Below are 18,525 nucleotides of genomic sequence, written 5' to 3'. Positions count from 1 at the left end.
CGCCACGGAAGCCCAAAAATTAAATGGTCGTCAGGTATTGTGGAAAAACTTTGGCTTTTGACGTTACATTTGAGATCTTACAACACCGCTCCTGGGTGGGCTCTAACCACCAACCTTTCGCTTAACAGTCGAACGCGCTAACCATTGCGCCACGGAAGCCCAAAAATTAAATGGTCGTCAGGTATTGTGGAAAAACTTTGGCTTTTTACGTTACATTTGAGATCTTACAAAACCGCTCCCAGGTGGGCTCGAACCACCAACTTTTCGGTTAACAGCCGAACGCACTAACCATTGCGCCACGGAAGCCCAAAAATTAAATGGTCGTCAGGTATTGTGGAAAAACTTTGGCTTTTTACGTTACATTTGAGATCCCACAACACCGCTCCGGGGCGGGCTCGAACCACAAAACTATTGGTTAACAGCTGAACGCGCTAACCATTGAGCCAAGGAAGCTCAGAAATTAAATGGTTGTCACGTATTGCGGAAAAGTTTTGACATTTTACGTCACATCTGAGACCTCACAACACCGCTCACGTATGGGCTCGAACCACCAACCTTTCGGTTAACAGCCGAACGCGCTAACCATTGCGCCACGGAAGCCCAAAAATTAAATGGTCGTCAGGTATTGTGGAAAAACTTTGGCTTATGACGTTACATTTGAGATCTTACAACACCGCTCCTGGGTGGGCTCGAATCACCAAACTTTTGGTTAACATCCGAATGAGCTAACCATGGAGCCAAGAAAGCTCAGAAATGAAATGGTCGTCAGGTATTGTGGAAAAGTTTTGTCATTTCACGTCACATCTGAGACCTCACAACACCGCTCACGGATGGGCTCGAACCACCAACCTTTCGCTTAACAGTCGAACGCGCTAACCATTGCGCCACGGAAGCCCAAAAATTAAATGGTCGTCAGGTATTGTGGAAAAACTTTGGCTTTTTACGTTACATTTGAGATCTTACAAAACCGCTCCCAGGTGGGCTCGAACCACCAACTTTTCGGTTAACAGCCGAACGCACTAACCATTGCGCCACGGAAGCCCAAAAATTAAATGGTCGTCAGGTATTGTGGAAAAACTTTGGCTTTTTACGTTACATTTGAGATCCCACAACACCGCTCCGGGGCGGGCTCGAACCACAAAACTATTGGTTAACAGCTGAACGCGCTAACCATTGAGCCAAGGAAGCTCAGAAATTAAATGGTTGTCACGTATTGCGGAAAAGTTTTGACATTTTACGTCACATCTGAGACCTCACAACACCGCTCACGTTTGGGCTCGAACCACCAACCTTTCGGTTAACAGCCGAACGCGCTAACCATTGCGCCACGGAAGCCCAAAAATTAAATGGTCGTCAGGTATTGTGGAAAAACTTTGGCTTATGACGTTACATTTGAGATCTTACAACACCGCTCCTGGGTGGGCTCGAATCACCAAACTTTTGGTTAACATCCGAATGAGCTAACCATGGAGCCAAGAAAGCTCAGAAATGAAATGGTCGTCAGGTATTGTGGAAAAGTTTTGTCATTTCACGTCACATCTGAGACCTCACAACACCGCTCACGGATGGGCTCGAACCACCAACCTTTCGCTTAACAGTCGAACGCGCTAACCATTGCGCCACGGAATCCCAAAAATTTAATGGTCGTCAGGTATTGTGGAAAAACTTTGGCTTTTTACGTTACATTTGAGATCTTACAAAACCGCTCCCAGGTGGGGTCGAACCACCAACTTTTCGGTTAACAGCCGAACGCGCTAACCATTGCGCCACGGAAGCCCAAAAATTGAATGTTCGTCAGGTATTCTGGAAAACTTTGGCTTTTTACGTTACATTTGAGATCCCACAACACCGCTCCCGGGTGGGCTTGAACCACAAACTTATTGGTTAACAGCGGAACGCGCTAACCATTGAGCCACAAAAGCTCAGAAATTAAATGGTTGTCACGTATTGTGGAAAAGTTTTGACATTTTACGCTACATCTGAGACCGCGCAACACCTCTTCCGGGTGGGCTCGAATCACCAGCCTTTAGGTTAACAGCCGAACGCGCTTTCCATTGCGCCACGGAAGCCCAAAAATTAAATGGTCGTCAGGTATTGTGGAAAAACTTTGGCTTTTGACGTTACATTTGAGATCTTACAGCACCGCTCCTGGGTGGGCTCGAACCACCAAACTTTTGGTTAACATCCGAACGAGCTAACCATGGAGCCAAGAAAGCTCAGAAATGAAATGGTCGTCAGGTATTGTGGAAACGTTTGGACATTTTACGTCACATCTGAGACCTCACAACACCGCTCACGGATGGGTTCGAACCACCAACCTTTCGCTTAACAGCCGAACGCGCTAACCATTGCGCCACGGAAGCCCAAAAATTAAATGGTCGTCAGGTATTTTGGAAAAACTTTGGCTTTTGACGTTACATTTGAGATCTTACAACACCGCTCCTGGGTGGTCTCGAACCACCAACCTTTCGCTTAACAGCCGAACGCGCTAATCATTGCGCCACGGAAGCCCAAAAATTAAATGGTCGTCAGGTATTGTGGAAAAACTTTGGCTTTTGACGTTACATTTGAGATCTTACAACACCGCTCCTGGGTGGGCTCTTACCACCAACCTTTCGCTTAACAGTCGAACGCGCTAACCATTGCGCCACGGAAGCCCAAAAATTAAATGGTCGTCAGGTATTGTGGAAAAACTTTGGCTTTTTACGTTACATTTGAGATCTTACAAAACCGCTCCCAGGTGGGCTCGAACCACCAACTTTTCGGTTAACAGCCGAACGCACTAACCATTGCGCCACGGAAGCCCAAAAATTAAATGGTCGTCAGGTATTGTGGAAAAACTTTGGCTTTTTACGTTACATTTGAGATCCCACAACACCGCTCCGGGGCGGGCTCGAACCACAAAACTATTGGTTAACAGCTGAACGCGCTAACCATTGAGCCAAGGAAGCTCAGAAATTAAATGGTTGTCACGTATTGCGGAAAAGTTTTGACATTTTACGTCACATCTGAGACCTCACAACACCGCTCACGGATGGGTTCGAACCACCAACCTTTCGCTTAACAGCCGAACGCGCTAACCATTGCGCCACGGAAGCCCAAAAATTAAATGGTCGTCAGGTATTTTGGAAAAACTTTGGCTTTTGACGTTACATTTGAGATCTTACAACACCGCTCCTGGGTGGTCTCGAACCACCAACCTTTCGCTTAACAGCCGAACGCGCTAATCATTGCGCCACGGAAGCCCAAAAATTAAATGGTCGTCAGGTATTGTGGAAAAACTTTGGCTTTTGACGTTACATTTGAGATCTTACAACACCGCTCCTGGGTGGGCTCTAACCACCAACCTTTCGCTTAACAGTCGAACGCGCTAACCATTGCGCCACGGAAGCCCAAAAATTAAATGGTCGTCAGGTATTGTGGAAAAACTTGGGCTTTTTACGTTACATTTGAGATCTTACAACACCGCTCCTGGGTGGGCTCGAATCACCAAACTTTTGGTTAACATCCGAATGAGCTAACCATGGAGCCAAGAAAGCTCAGAAATGAAATGGTCGTCAGGTATTGTGGAAAAGTTTTGTCATTTCACGTCACATCTGAGACCTCACAACACCGCTCACGGATGGGCTCGAACCACCAACCTTTCGCTTAACAGTCGAACGCGCTAACCATTTCGCCACGGAAGCCCAAAAATTTAATGGTCGTCAGGTATTGTGGAAAAACTTTGGCTTTTTACGTTACATTTGAGATCTTACAAAACCGCTCCCAGGTGGGCTCGAACCACCAACTTTTCGGTTAACAGCCGAACGCGCTAACCATTGCGCCACCGAAGCCCAAAAATTAAATGTTCGTAAGGTATTCTGGAAAACTTTGGCTTTTTACGTTACATTTGAGATCCCACAACACCGCTCCCGGGTGGGCTTGAACCACAAACTTATTGGTTAACAGCGGAACGTGCTAACCATTGAGCCACAGAAGCTCAGAAATTAAATGGTTGTCACGTATTGTGGAAACGTTTTGACATTTTACGCTACATCTGAGACCGCACAACACCTCTCCCGGGTGGGCTCGAACCACCAACCTTTAGGTTAACAGCCGAACGCGCTAACCATTGCGCCACGGAAGCCCAAAAATTAAATGGTCGTCAGGTATTGTGGAAAAACTTTGGCTTTTTATGTTACATTTAAGATCTTACAACACCGCTCCCAGGTGGGCTCGAACCACCAACTTTTCGGTTAACAGCCGAACGCGTTAACCATTGCGCCACGGAAGCCCAAAAATTAAGTGTTCGTCAGGTATTGTGGAAAAACTTTGGCTTTTTACGCTACATTTGAGATCCCACAACACCGCTTCCGGGTGGGCTTGAATCACCAAACTTTAGGTTAACATCCGAACGAGCTAACCATGGAGCCAAGAAAGCTCAGAAATGAAATGGTCGTCAGGTATTGTGGAAAAGTTTTGACATTTCACGTCACATCTGAGACCTCACAACACCGCTCACGGATGGGCTCGAACCACCAACCTTTCGCTTAACATTCGAACGCGCTAACCATTGCGCCACGGAAGCCCAAAAATTTAATGGTCGTCAGGTATTGTGGAAAAACTTTGGCTTTTTACGTTACATTTGAGATCTTACAAAACCGCTCCCAGGTGGGCTCGAACCACCAACTTTTCGGTTAACAGCCGAACGCGCTAACCATTGCGCCACCGAAGCCCAAAAATTAAATGTTCGTAAGGTATTCTGGAAAACTTTGGCTTTTTACGTTACATTTGAGATCCCACAACACCGCTCCCGGGTGGGCTTGAACCACAAACTTATTGGTTAACAGCGGAACGCGCTAACCATTGAGCCACGGAAGCTCAGAAATTAAATGGTTGTCACGTATTGTGGAAAAGTTTTGACATTTTACGCTACATCTGAGACCGCACAACACCTCTCCCGGGTGGGCTCGAACCACCAACCTTTAGGTTAACAGCCGAACGCGCTAACCATTGCGCCACGGAAGCCCAAAAATTAAATGGTCGTCAGGTATTGTGGAAAAACCTTGGCTTTTTATGTTACATTTAAGATCTTACAACACCGCTCCCAGGTGGGCTCGAACCACCAACTTTTCGGTTAACAGCCGAACGCGTTAACCATTGCGCCACGGAAGCCCAAAAATTAAGTGTTCGTCAGGTATTGTGGAAAAACTTTGGCTTTTTACGCTACATTTGAGATCCCACAACACCGCTCCCGGGTGGGCTTGAACCACAAACTTATTGGTTAACAGCGGAACGCGCTAACCATTGAACTACGGAAGCTCAGAAATGAAATGGTTGTCACGTATTGTGGAAAGGTTTTGACATTTTACGCTACATCTGAGACCGCACAACACCTCTCCCGGGTGGGCTCGAACCACCAGCCTTTAGGTTAACAGCCGAACGCGCTAACCATTGCGCCACGGAATCCCAAAAATTAAATGGTCGTCAGGTATTGTGGAAAAACTTTGGCTTTTGACGTTACATTTGAGATCTTACAACACCGCTCCTGGGTGGGCTCGAACCACCAAACTTTTGGTTAACATCCGAACGAGCTAACCATGGAGCCAAGAAAGCTCAGAAATGAAATGGTCGTCAGGTATTGTGGAAAAGTTTTGACATTTTACGTCACATCTGAGACCTCACAACACCGCTCACGGATGGGCTCGAACGACCAATCTTTCGCTTAACAGTCGAACGCGCTAACCATTGCGCCACGGAAGCCCAAAAATTAAATGGTCGTCAGGATCTCAGATGTAACGTAAAAAATCAAAGCTTTTCCACAATACCTGACGACCATTTCATTTCTGAGCTTCCTTGGCTCCATGGTTAGCGCTTTCGGATGTTAACTAAGGTTGGTGGTTCGAGCCCACCCGGGAGCGGTGTTGTGAAGTCTCAAATGTAACGTAAAAAGCCCAAGTTTTTCCACATAACGTCACAACCATTTAATTTCTGAGCTTCCGTGGCGCAATGGTTAGCGCCGTCGGCTGTTAACCGAAAGGTTTGTGGTTCTAGCCCATCCGGGAGCGGTGTTGCAAGGTCTCAGATGTGACGTAAAAAGTCAAAGTTTTTCCACAATACCTGACGACCATTTCATTCCTGAGCTTTCTTGGCTCCATGGTTAGCTCGTTCGGATGTTAACCAAAAGTTTGGTGGTTCGAGCCCACCCAGGAGCAGTGTTGCGAAGTCTCAAATGTAACGTAAAAAGCCAAAGTTTTTCCACATAACGTGACAACCATTTAATTTCTGAGGTTCCGTGGCGCAATGGTTAGCGCCGTCGGCTGTTAACCGAAAGGTTTGTGGTTCGAGCCCATCCGGGAGCGGTGTTGTGGTATCTCAAATGTAACGTAATAAGCCAAAGTTTTTCCACAATTCCTGACGACCATATAATTTTTGGGCTTCCGTGGCGCAATGGTTAGCGCGTTCGGCTGTTATTCAAAAGGGTTGTGGTTCGAGCTCATCCGGGAGCGGTGTTGCAAGGTCTCAGATATGACGTAAAAAGTCAAAGTTTTTCCACAATACCTGACGACCATTTCATTTCTGAGCTTCCTTGGGTCCATGGTAGCGCGTTCGGATGTTAACCAAAAGGTTTGTGGTTCGAGCCCACCCGGGAGCGGTGTTGTGGTATCTCAAATGTAACGTAAAAAGCCAAAGTTTTTCCACAATACCTGACGACCATTTAATTTTCGGGCTTCCGTGGCGCAATGGTTAGCGCGTTCAGCTGTTATATAAAAGGTTTGTGGTTCGTGCCCATCCGGGAGCAGTGTTGCAAGGTCTCAGATGTGACGTAAAAAGTCAAAGCTTTTCCACAATACCTGACGACCATTTCATTTCTGAGCTTTCTTGGCTCCATGGTTAGCTCGTTCGGATGTTAACCAAAAGTTTGGTGGTTCGAGCCCACCCAGGAACGGTGTTGTGAAGTCTCAAATGTAACGTAAAAAGCCAAAGTTTTTCCACAATACCTGACGACCATTTAATTTTTGGGCTTCCGTGGCGCAATGGTTAGCGCGTTCGGCCGTTAACCAAAAGGTTGGTGGATCGAGCCCACCCGGGAGCGGTGTTGTGAGATCTCAAATGTAACGTAAAAATCCAAAGTTTTTCCACAATACCTGACTAACATTTAATCTTTGGACTGCCGTTGCGCAATGGTTAGCGCCGTCGGCTGTTAACCGGAAGGTTGGTGGTTCGAGCCCATCCGGGAACGGTGTTGTGAGGTCGTAGATGTAACGTAAAATTCAGAGTTTTTCCACAATACCTGACGAACATTTAATCTTTGGGCTTCCGTTGCGCAATGGTAAGCGCCGTCGGCTGTTAACCGAAAGGTCGGTGGTTCGAGCCCATCCGGGAGCGGTGTTGTGGGATCTCAAATGTAACGTAAAAAGCCAAAGTTTTTCCAAATACCTGACGAACATTTAATTTTTGGGCTTCCGTGGCGCAATGGTTAGCGCGTTCGGTTGTTAACTGAAAGGTTGGTGGTTCGAGCCCATCCGGGAGCGGTGTTGTGAGGTCTCAGATGTGACGTAAAAAGTCAAAGTTTTTCCACAATACCTGACGACCATTTAATTTTTGGGCTTCCGTGGCGCAATGGTTAGCGCGTTCGGCTGTTAACCGAGAGGCTGGTGGTTCGAGCCCACCCGGAATGGGTTTTGTGAGGTCTGAGATGTGACGTAAAATTCAGAGTTTTTTAAAAATAACTGACGAAAATTTAATTTTTGGGCTTCCGTGGCGCAATGGTTAGCGCGTTCAGCTGTTATTCAAAAGGTTTGTGGTTCGAGCCCATCCGGGAGCGGTGTTGTGAAGTCTCAGATGTGACGTAAAAAGTCAAAGTTTTTCCGTAATACCTGACGACCATTTCATTTCTGAGCCTCCTTGGCTCCATGGTTAGCGCGTTCGGATGTTAACCAAAAGGTTGGTGGTTCGAGCCCACCCGGGAGCGGTGTTGTGGGATCTCAAATGTAACGTAAAAAGTCAAAGTTTTTCCACAATACCTGACGACCGTTTAATTTTTGGGCTTCCGTGGCGCAATGGTTAGCGCGTTCGGCTGTTAACCGAGAGGCTGGTGGTTCGAGCCCACCCGGAAGTGGTGTTGTGGGGTCTCAGATGTAGCGTAAAAAGTCAAAACTTTTCCACAATACGTGACAATTATTTAATTTCTGAGCTTCCGTGGCTCAATGGTTAGCGCGTTCGGCTGTTAACCGAGAGGCTGGTGGTTCGAGCCCACCCGGAAGTGGTGTTGTGGGGTCTCAGATGTAGCGTAAAAAGTCAAAACTTTTCCACAATACGTGACAACCATTTAATTTCTGAGCTTCCGTGGCTCAATGGTTAGCGCGTTCGGCTGTTAACCAATAGGTTTGTGGTTCGAGCCCACCCGGGAGCGGTGTTGTGAGGTCTCAGATGTGACGTAAAAAGTCAAAGTTTTTCCAGAATACCTGACGACCTTTTAATTTTTGGGCTTCCGTGGCGCAATGGTTAGCGCGTTCGGCTGTTAACCTAAAGGCTGGTGGTTCGAGCCCACCCGGGAGAGGTGTTGTGAGATATCACATGTAACGTAAAAAGCCCAAGTTTTTCCACAATACCTGACGACCATTTAATTTTTGGGCTTCCATGGCGCAATGGTTAGCGCGTTCGGCTGTTAACCTAAAGGCTGGTGGTTCGAGCCCACCCGGGAGAGGTGTTGTGCGGTCTCAGTTGTAGCGTAAAATGTCAAAACATTTCCACAATACGTGACAACCATTTAATTTCTGAGCTTCCGTGGCTCAATGGTTAGCGCGTTCCGCTGTTAACCAATAAGTTTGTGGTTCAAGCCAACCCGGGAGCGGTGTTGTGGGATCTCAAATGTAACGTAAAAAGCCAAAGTTTTTCCACAATACCTGACGAACATTTAATTTTTGGGCTTCCGAGGCGCAATGGTTAGCGCGTTCGGCTGTTAACCGAAACGTTGGTGGTTCGAGCCCACCTGGGAGCGGTGTTGTAAGATCTCAAATGTAACGTAAGAAGCCAAAGTTTTTCCACAATACCTGACGACCATTTAATTTCTGAGCTTCCGTGGCTCAATGGTTAGCACGTTCAGCTGTTAACCAATAGGTTTGTGGTTCGAGCCCACCCGGGTGCGGTGTTGTGTGATCTCAAATGTAACGTAAAAAGCCAAAGTTTTTCCACAATACCTGACGACCATTTAATTTTCGGGCTTCCGTGGCGCAATGGTTAGTGCGTTCGGCTGTTAACCGAAAAGTTGGTGGTTCGAGCCCATCCGGGTGCGATGTTGTGAGGCCTCAGATGTGACGTAAAATGTCAAAACTTTTCCGCAATACGTGACAACCATTTAATTTCTGAGCTTCCGTGGCTCAATGGTTAGCGCGTTCAGCTGTTAACCAATAGGTTTGTGGTTCGAGCCCACCCGGGAGCGGTGTTGTGGTATCTCAAATGTAACGTAAAAAGCCAAAGTTTTTCCACAATACCTGACGACCATTTAATTTTCGGGCTTCCGTGGCGCAATGGTTAGCGCGTTCAGCTGTTATTCAAAAGGTTTGTGGTTCGTGCCCATCCGGGAGCGGTGTTGCAAGGTCTCAGATGTGACGTAAAAAGTCAAAGCTTTTCCACAATACCTGACGACCATTTCATTTCTGAGCTTTCTTGGCTCCATGGTTAGCTCGTTCGGATGTTAACCAAAAGTTTGGTGGTTCGAGCCCACCCAGGAGCGGTGTTGTGAAGTCTCAAATGTAACGTAAAAAGCCAAAGATTTTCCACAATACCTGACGACCATTTAATCTTTGGGCTGCCGTTGCGCAATGGTTAGCGCCGTCGGCTGTTAACCGGAAGGTTGGTGGTTCGAGCCCATCCGGGAGCGGTGTTGTGAGGTCGTAGATGTAACGTAAAATTCAGAGTTTTTCCACAATACCTGACGAACATTTAATCTTTGGGCTTCCGTTGCGCAATGGTAAGCGCCGTCGGCTGTTAACCGAAAGGTCGGTGGTTCGAGCCCATCCGGGAGCGGTGTTGTGGGATCTCAAATGTAACGTAAAAAGCCAAAGTTTTTCCAAAATACCTGACGAACATTTAATTTTTGGGCTTCCGTGGCGCAATGGTTAGCGCGTTCGGTTGTTAACTGAAAGGTTGGTGGTTCGAGCCCATCCGGGAGCGGTGTTGTGAGGTCTCAGATGTGACGTAAAAAGTCAAAGTTTTTCCACAATACCTGACGACCATTTAATTTTTGGGCTTCCGTGGCGCAATGGTTAGCGCGTTCGGCTGTTAACCGAGAGGCTGGTGGTTCGAGCCCACCCGGAAGTGGTTTTGTGAGGTCTGAGATGTGACGTAAAATTCAGAGTTTTTTAAAAATAACTGACGAAAATTTAATTTTTGGGCTTCCGTGGCGCAATGGTAAGCGCGTTCAGCTGTTATTCAAAAGGTTTGTGGTTCGAGCCCATCCGGGAGCGGTGTTGTGAAGTCTCAGATGTGACGTAAAAAGTCAAAGTTTTTCCGTAATACCTGACGACCATTTCATTTCTGAGCCTCCTTGGCTCCATGGTTAGCGCGTTCGGATGTTAACCAAAAGGTTGGTGGTTCGAGCGCACCCGGGAGCGGTGATGTGAAGTCTCAAATGTAACGTAAAAAGCCAAAGTTTTTCCACAATACCTGACGACCGTTTAATTTTTGGGCTTCCGTGGCGCAATGGTTAGCGCGTTCGGCTGTTAACCGAGAGGCTGGTGGTTCGAGCAAACCCGGAAGTAGTGTTGTGGGGTCTCAGATGTAGCGTAAAAAGTCAAAACTTTTCCACAATACGTGACAATTATTTAATTTCTGAGCTTCCGTGGCTCAATGGTTAGCGCGTTCGACTGTTAACCGAGAGGCTGGTGGTTCGAGCCCACCCGGAAGTGGTGTTGTGGGGTCTCAGATGTAGCGTAAAAAGTCAAAACTTTTCCACAATACGTGACAACCATTTAATTTCTGAGCTTCCGTGGCTCAATGGTTAGCGCGTTCGGCTGTTAACCAATAGGTTGGTGGTTCGACCCCACCCGGGAGCGGTGATGTGAAGTCTCAAATGTAACGTAAAAAGCCAAAGTTTTTCCACAATACCTGACGACCGTTTAATTTTTGGGCTTCCTTGGCGCAATGGTTAGCGCGTTCGGCTGTTAACCGAGAGGCTGGTGGTTCGAGCCCACCCGGAAGTGGTGTTGTGGGGTCTCAGATGTAGCGTAAAAAGTCAAAACTTTTCCACAATACGTGACAATCATTTAATTTCTGAGCTTCCGTGGCTCAATGGTTAGCGCGTTCGGCTGTTAACCGAGAGGCTGGTGGTTCGAGCTCACCCGGAAGTGGTGTTGTGGTGTCTCAGCTGTAGCGTAAAAAGTCGAAACTTTTCCACAATACCGGACGATCATTTAATTTTTGGGGTTCCGTGGCGCAATGGTTAGCGCGTTCGGCTGTTAACCGAGAGGCTGGTTTTTCGAGCCCACCCGGAAGTGGTTTTGTGAGGTCTGAGATGTAACGTAAAATTCAGAGTTTTTTAAAAATAACTGACGAAAATTTAATTTTTGGGCTTCCGTGGCGCAATGGTAAGCGCGTTCAGCTGTTATTCAAAAGGTTTGTGGTTCGAGCCCATCCGGGAGCGGTGTTGTGAAGTCTCAGATGTGACGTAAAAAGTCAAAGTTTTTCCGTAATACCTGACGACCATTTCATTTCTGAGCCTCCTTGGCTCCATGGTTAGCTCGTTCGGATGTTAACCAAAAGTTTGGTGGTTCGAGCCCACCCAGGAGCGGTGTTGTGAAGTCTCAAATGTAACGTAAAAAGCCAAAGTTTTTCCACAATACCTGACGACCATTTAATTTTTGGGCTTCCGTGGCGCAATGGTTAGCGCGTTCGGCCGTTAACCAAAAGGTTGGTGGATCAAGCCCACATGGAGCGGTGTTGTGAGATCTCAAATGTAACGTAAAAAGCCAAAGTTTTTCCAAAATACCTGATGAACATTTAATTTTTGGGCTTCCGTGGCGCAATGGTTAGCGCGTTCGGTTGTTAACTGAAAGGTTGGTGGTTCGAGCCCATCCGGGAGCGGTGTTGTGGGGTCTCAGCTGTAGCGTAAAAAGTCGAAACTTTTCCACAATACCGGACGATCATTTAATTTTTGGGGTTCCGTGGCGCAATGGTTAGCGCGTTCGGCTGTTAACCGAGAGGCTGGTGGTTCGAGCCCACCCGGAAGTGGTTTTGTGAGGTCTGAGATGTAACGTAAAATTCAGAGTTTTTTAAAAATAACTGACGAAAATTTAATTTTTGGGCTTCCGTGGCGCAATGGTTAGCGCGTTCAGCTGTTATTCAAAAGGTTTGTGGTTCGAGCCCATCCGGGAGCGGTGTTGTGAAGTCTCAGATGTGACGTAAAAAGTCAAAGTTTTTCCGTAATACCTGACGACCATTTCATTTCTGAGCCTCCTTGGCTCCATGGTTAGCGCGTTCGGATGTTAACCAAAAGGTTGGTGGTTCGAGCCCACCCGGGAGCGGTGTTGTAAGATCTCAATTGTAACGTAAAAAGCCAAAGTTTTTCCACAATACCTGACGACCATTTAATTTTTGGGCTTCCGTGGCGCAAAGGTTAGCGCGTTCGGCTGTTAACCGAAAAATTGGTGGATCGAGCCCACCCGGGAGCGGTGTTGTGAGATCTCAAATGTAACGTAAAAATCCAAAGTTTTTTCACAATACCTGACGAACATTTAATCTTTGGGCTGCCGTTGCGCAATGGTTAGCGCCGTGGGCTGTTAACCGGAAGGTTGGTGGTTCGAGCCCATCCGGGAGCGGTGTTGTGAGGTCTTAGATGTAACGTAAAATTCAGAGTTTTTCCACAATACCTGACGAACAATTAATCTTTGGGTTTCTTTTGCGCAATGGTTAGCGCCGTCGGCTGTCAACCGAAAGGTAGGTGGTTCGAGCCCATCCGGGAGCGGTGTTTTGAGGTCTTAGATGTAACGTAAAATTCAGAGTTTTTCCACAATAACTGACGAACATTAAATTTTTGAGCTTCCGTGGCGCAATGGTTAGCGCGTTCAGCTGTTATTCAAAAGGTTTGTGGTTCGAGCCCAGCCGGGAGCGGTGTTGCAAGGTCTCAGATGTGACGTAAAAAGTCAAAGTTTTTCCGCAATACCTGACGACCATTTCATTTCTGAGCTTTCTTGGCTCCATGGTTAGCTCGTTCGGATGTTAACCAAAAGTTTGGTGGTTCGAGGCCACCCAGGAGCGGTGTTGTGAAGTCTCAAATATAACGTAAAAAGCCCAAGTTTTTCCACATAACGTGACAACCTTATAATTTTTGGGCTTCCTTGGCGCAATGGTTAGCGCGTTCGGCTGTTAACCTAAAGGCTGGTGGTTCGAGCCCATCCGTGAGCGGTGTTGTGACGTCTCAGATGTGACGTAAAATGTCAAACCTTTCCACAATACGTGACAACTATTAAATTTTTGAGCTTCCGTGGCTCAATGGTTAGCGCGTTCGGCTGTTAACCAATAGGTTTGTGGTTCGAGCCAACCCGGGAATGGTGTTGTGGTATCTCAAATGTAACGTAAAAAGCCAAAGTTTTTCCACAATTCCTGACGACCATATAATTTGTGGGCTTCCGTGGCGCAATGGTTAGCGCGCTCAGCTGTTATTCAAAAGGTTGGTGGTTCGAGCCCACCCGGGAGCGGTGATGTGAGGTCTCTGATGTAACGTAAAAAGTCAGAGTTTTTCCACAATACCTGACAACCATTTAACTTTTGGGCTTCCGTGGCGCAATGGTTAGCGCGTTCGGCTGTTAACCGAGAGGCTGGTGGTTCGAGCCCACCCGGAAGTGGTTTTGTGAGGTCTGAGATGTAACGTAAAATTCAGAGTTTTTTAAAAATAACTGACGAAAATTTAATTTTTGGGCTTCCGTGGCGCAATGGTTAGCGCGTTCAGCTGTTATTCAAAAGGTTTGTGGTTCGAGCCCATCCGGGAGCGGTGTTATGAGGTCTCAGATGTGACGTAAAAAGTCAAAGTTTTTCCACAATACCTGACAATTTCATTTCTGAGCTTTCTTGGCTCCATGGTTAGCTCGTTCGGATGTTAACCAAAAGTTTGGTGGTTCGAGGCCACCCAGGAGCGGTGTTGTGAAGTCTCAAATGTAACGTAAAAAGCAAAAGTTTTTCCACATAACGGGACAACCATTTAATTTCTGAGCTTACGTGGCGCAATGGTTAGCGTCGTTGGCTGTTAACCGAAAGGTTGGTGGTTCGAGCCCATCCGGAGCGGTGATGTGAGGTCTTAGATGTAACGTAAAATTCAGAGTTTTTCCACAATAACTGACGAACATTTAATTTTTGAGCTTCCGTGGCGCAATGGTTAGCGCGTTCAGCTGTTATTCATAAGGTTTGTGGTTCGAGCCCATCCGGGAGCGGTGTTATGACGTCTCAGATGTGACGTAAAAAGTCAAAGTTTTCCAAAATACCTGACGACCTTTTAATTTTTGGGCTTCCGTTGCGCAATGGTTAGCGCGTTCGGCTGTTAACCTAAAGGCTGGTGGTTCGAGCCCATCCGTGAGCGGTGTTGTGAGGTCTAAGATGTGACGTAAAATGTCAAAACTTTTCCACAATACGTGACAACCATTAAATTTTTGAGCTTCCGTGGCTCAATGGTTAGCGCGTTCGGCTGTTAACCAATAGGTTTTTGGTTCGAGCAGACCCGGGAATGGTGTTGTGGTATCTCAAATTTAACGTAAAAAGCCAAAGTTTTTCCACAATTCCTGACGACCATGTAATTTTTGGGCTTCCGTGGCGCAATGGTTAGCGCGCTCAGCTGTTATTCAAAAGGTTGGTGGTTCGAGCCCACCCGGGAGCGGTGTTGTGAGATATCACATGTAACGTAAAAAGCCAAAGTTTTTCCACAATACCTGACGACCATTTAATTTCAGGGCTTCCGTGGCGCAATGGTTAGCGCGTTCGGCTGTTAACCGGAAGGTTGGTGGATCGAGGCCACCCGGGAGCGGTGTTGTGAGGTCTTAGATGTAACGTAAAATTCAGAGTTTTTCCACAATAAATGACGAACATTTAATCTTTGGGCTTCCGTTGCGCAATGGTTAGCGCTGTCGGCTGTTAACCGAAAGGTTGGTGGTTCGAGCCCATCCGGGAGCGGTGTTTTGAGGTTTTAGATGTAACGTAAAATTCAGAGTTTTTCCACAATAACTGACGAACATTAAATTTTTGAGCTTCCGTGGCGCAATGGTTAGCGCTGCTATTCAAAAGGTTTGTGGTTCGAGCCCACCCGGGAGCGGTGTTGTGAGATCTCAAATGTAACGTAAAAATCCAAAGTTTTTTCACAATACCTGACGAACATTTAATCTTTGGGCTGCCGTTGCGCAATGGTTAGCGCCGTGGGATGTTAACCGGAAGGTTGGTGGTTCGAGCCCATCCGGGAGCGGTGTTGTGAGGTCTTAGATGAGCGTAAAATTCAGAGTTTTTCCACAATACCTGACGAACAATTAATCTTTGGGTTTCTGTTGCGCAATGGTTAGCGCCGTCGGCTGTCAACCGAAAGGTAGGTGGTTCGAGCCCATCCGGGAGCGGTGTTTTGAGGTCTTAGATGTAACGTAAAATTCAGAGTTTTTCCGCAATAACTGACGAACATTAAATTTTTGAGCTTCCGTGGCGCAATGGTTAGCGCTGCTATTCAAAAGGTTTGTGGTTCGAGCCCATCCGGGAGCGGTGTTGCAAGGTCTCAGATGTGACGTAAAAAGTCAAAGTTTTTCCACAATACCTGACGACCATTTCATTTCTGAGCTTTCTTGGCTCCATGGTTAGCTCGTTCGGATGTTAACCAAAAGTTTGGTGGTTCGAGCCCTCCCAGGAGCGGTGTTGTGAAGTCTCAAATGTAACGTAAAAAGCCAAAGTTTTTCCACAATATCTGACGACCGTTTAATTTTTGGGCTTCCGTGGCGCAATGGTTAGCGCGTTCGGCCGTTAACCGAAAGGTTGGTGGTTCGAGCCCACCCGGGAGCGGTGTTGTAAGATCTCAATTGTAACGTAAAAAGCCAAAGTTTTTCCACAATACCTGACGACCATTTAATTTTTGGGCTTCCGTGGCGCAAAGGTTAGCGCGTTCGGCTGTTAACCGAAAAATTGGTGGATCGAGCCCACCCGGGAGCGGTGTTGTGAGATCTCAAATGTAACGTAAAAATCTAAAGTTTTTTCACAATACCTGACGAACATTTAATCTTTGGGCTGCCGTTGCGCAATGGTTAGCGCCGTGGGCTGTTAACCGGAAGGTTGGTGGTTCGAGCCCATCCGGGAGCGGTGTTGTGAGGTCTTAGATGTAGCGTAAAATTCAGAGTTTTTCCACAATACCTGACGAACAATTAATCTTTGGGTTTCTGTTGCGCAATGGTTAGCGCCGTCGGCTGTCAACCGAAAGGTAGGTGGTTCGAGCCCATCCGGGAGCGGTGTTTTGAGGTCTTAGATGTAACGTAAAATTCAGAGTTTTCCACAATAACTGACGAACATTAAATTTTTGAGCTTCCGTGGCGCAATGGTTAGCGCGTTCAGCTGTTATTCAAAAGGTTTGTGGTTCGAGCCCATCCGGGAGCGGTGTTGCAAGGTCTCAGATTTGACGTAAAAGTCAAAGTTTTTCCGCAATACCTGACGACCATTTCATTTCTGAGCTTTCTTGGCTCCATGGTTAGCTCGTTCGGATGTTAACCAAAAGTTTGGTGGTTCGAGGCCACCCAGGAGCGGTGTTGTGAAGTCTCAAATGTAACGTAAAAAGCCCAAGTTTTTCCACATAACGTGACAACCTTATAGTTTTTGGGCTTCCGTGGCGCAATGGTTAGCGCGTTCGGCTGTTAACCTAAAGGCTGGTGGTTCGAGCCCATCCGTGAGCGGTGTTGTGAGGTCTCAGATGTGTCGTAAAATGTCAAAACTTTTCCACAATACGTGACAACTATTAAATTTTTGAGCTTCCGTGGCTCAATGGTTAGCGCGTTCGGCTGTTAACCAATAGGTTTGTGGTTCGAGCCCACCCGGGAATGGTGTTGTGGTATCTCAAATGTAACGTAAAAAGCCAAAGTTTTTCCACAATTCCTGACGACCATATAATTTGTGGGCTTCCGTGGCGCAATGGTTAGCGCGCTCAGCTGTTATTCAAAAGGTTGGTGGTTCGAGCCCACCCAAGAGCGGTGATGTGAGGTCTCAGATGTAACGTAAAAAGTCAGAGTTTTTCCACAATACCTGACAACCATTTAACTTTTGGGCTTCCGTGGCGCAATGGTTAGCGCGTTAGGCTTTTAACCGAAAGGTTGGTGGTTCGAGCCCACCCGGGAGCGGTGTTGTAAGATATCAATTGTAACGTAAAAAGCCAAAGTTTTTCCACAATACCTGACGACCATTTAATTTTTGGGCTTCCGTGGCTCAAAGGTTAGCGCGTTCGGCTGTTAACCGAAAGGTTGGTGGTTCGGGCCCATCCGTGAGCGGTGTTGTGAGCTCTCAGATGTGACGTAAAAAGTCAAAGTTTTTCCACAATACCTGACGAACATTTAATATTTGGGCTTCCGTGGCGCAATGGTTAGCGCGTGCGGCTGTTAACCGAAAGGTTGGTGGTTCGAGCCCACCCGGGAGCGGTGTTGTGAGATTTCACATGTAACGTAAAAATCCAAACTTTTCCACAATACCTGACGAAAATTTAATCTTTGGGCTTCCGTGGTGCAATGGTTAGCGCGTTCGGCTGTTATCTAATAGATTTGTGGTTCGACCCCACCCGGGAGCGGTGTTGTGGGATCTCAAATGTAACGTAAAAAGCCAAAGTTTTTCCACAATACCTGACGACCGATTAATTTTTGAGCTTCCGTGGCGCAATGGTTAGCGCGTTCGGCTGTTAACCGAAAGGTTGGTGGTTCGAGCCCACACGGGAGCGGTGTTGTAAGATCTCAAATGTAACGTAAAATGTCAAAACTTTTGCACAATACGTGAAACCATTTAATTTCTGAGCTTCCGTGGCTCAATGGTTAGCGCATTCGGCTGTTAACTGAAAGGTTGGTGGTTCGAGCCCATGCGGGAGCGGTGTTGTGAGGTCTCAGATGTAACGTAAAAAGTCAAAGTTTTTCCACAATACGTGACAACCATTAAATTTCTGAGCTTCCGTGGCTCTATGGTTAGTGCGTTCGGCTGTTATCTAATAGGTTTGTGGTTCGACCCCACCCGGGAGCGGTGTTGTGGGATCTCAAATGTAACATAAAAAGCCAAAGTTTTTCCACAATACCTGACGACCGATTAATTTTTGAGCTTCCGTGGCGCAATGGTTAGCGCGTTCGGCTGTTAACCGAAAGGTTGGTGGTTCGAGCCCACACGGGAGCGGTGTTGTAAGATCTCAAATGTAACGTAAAAAGCCAAAGTTTTTCCACAATACCTGACGACCGTTTAATTTTTGGGCTTCCGTGGCTCAAAGGTTAGCGCGTTCGGCTGTTAACCGAAAGGTTGGTGGTTCGAGCCCATCCGTGAGCGGTGTTGTGAGCTCTCAGATGTGACGTA

This window comes from Phalangium opilio, unplaced genomic scaffold (genome assembly GCF_054372755.1).
Source record: "Phalangium opilio isolate 3A_F unplaced genomic scaffold, DU_Popi_V2 ptg000019l_1, whole genome shotgun sequence".
Taxonomy (NCBI): Eukaryota; Metazoa; Arthropoda; class Arachnida; order Opiliones; family Phalangiidae; genus Phalangium; species Phalangium opilio.
Note: the sequence above shows the minus strand (reverse complement) of the source record.